This window comes from Otolemur garnettii, unplaced genomic scaffold (assembly GCF_000181295.1).
Source record: "Otolemur garnettii isolate 467f Iridium unplaced genomic scaffold, OtoGar3 scaffold00039, whole genome shotgun sequence".
Lineage (NCBI taxonomy): Eukaryota > Metazoa > Chordata > Mammalia > Primates > Galagidae > Otolemur > Otolemur garnettii.
The window spans coordinates 6615199-6616300 of record NW_003852434.1 but is presented as its reverse complement, the minus strand read 5'-3'; the positions used below and the strand labels follow the sequence as shown (position 1 = coordinate 6616300).

At 38.4% G+C, this 1102-nt stretch overlaps 1 protein-coding gene across 1 annotated transcript in view; it reads left to right on the top strand.

The window, feature by feature from the left end:
- Positions 1-1102, top strand: part of COPS4 (COP9 signalosome subunit 4) — a 48001-nt gene that overhangs the window by 37125 nt on the left and 9774 nt on the right. The window lies entirely within an intron of this gene.

The following is a 1102-nucleotide window of genomic DNA, read 5'->3' as shown; positions in this document are numbered from 1 at the left end:
CCAGCTACTTGGGAGGCTGAGGCAGGAGAATCGTTTGAGTCCAGGAGTTGGAGGTTGCTGTGAGCTGTGATGCCACGGCACTCTACCCAGGAGGACAGCTTGAGGCTCTGTCTCAAAAAACAAAAAACATGCTGAACAATTTCCTTTGATTCAGAATCTTATTACTGGAATGAGCTTCTTTCTAAAAGAAACCATTTAAAATGAATCTATTTAATGAATAGATTTAATCTATTTAATAAATAGATTCATGAATCTATTTAATAAATAGATTCATGAATCTATTTAATGCAGAATTTATGTTAAAGGAAAATTTGAAACTTGAATTATGTGAGTTTATTCATTTACTCATCAAACATTTATTGACCGTGTGTCATGTATCAGGCCCCTAGAAATAGCAGCTGCATTTCCTATTCAGCAGCTCATTAAACTAATGCAGGCAGACAGGTCAGGGCATCCCTCAACTTTCTCACTACCCTGTACCTTCTCAGCTTCCTAGTCTCACCTCATTTATACTCTGGACCAGTAGTTCTCAACCTTCCTAATGCCTCCTAATGCCATGACCCTTTAATACAGTTCCTCATGTTGTGGGGAGCCCCGACCATAAAATTATTTTTGTTGTTACTTCATAACTATAATTTTGCTACTGTTAATGAATCGTAAATATCTGATATGCCGGGTGTATTTTCATTGTTAAAAAGGGCTCACGACCCACAGCTTGAGAACCACTGTTCTGGACTTTGCTGTACCCAGAACTATTCACTTGTAAAATTTTAATATGAAATATCACCTTGACTGTAACCTTTTTCCCTTCTCTCTAATGGTCTCACTTACTCCCACTTCAACTCTTCCTTGTCCACATTGGAGCCTCTGGTCTGTCCATTGACTCTTCTGAATTCTTCAGTTAGTGTGACCCTTTTGAGTTCTTCCTTCTCTTCCTATTTAGCTGGGATTCCATGCACCTAAATTATTTCAATTACTTTTGTAATTACAGGTACCCCACCACACTTTTCTGTTGTCCTGAAAACTGAACCTTGAATGAACTCATTTTCCATCTTTTCCATGTCTATACTTGGGTAGCTAATGCTGATGGAAAGGAGTCAGA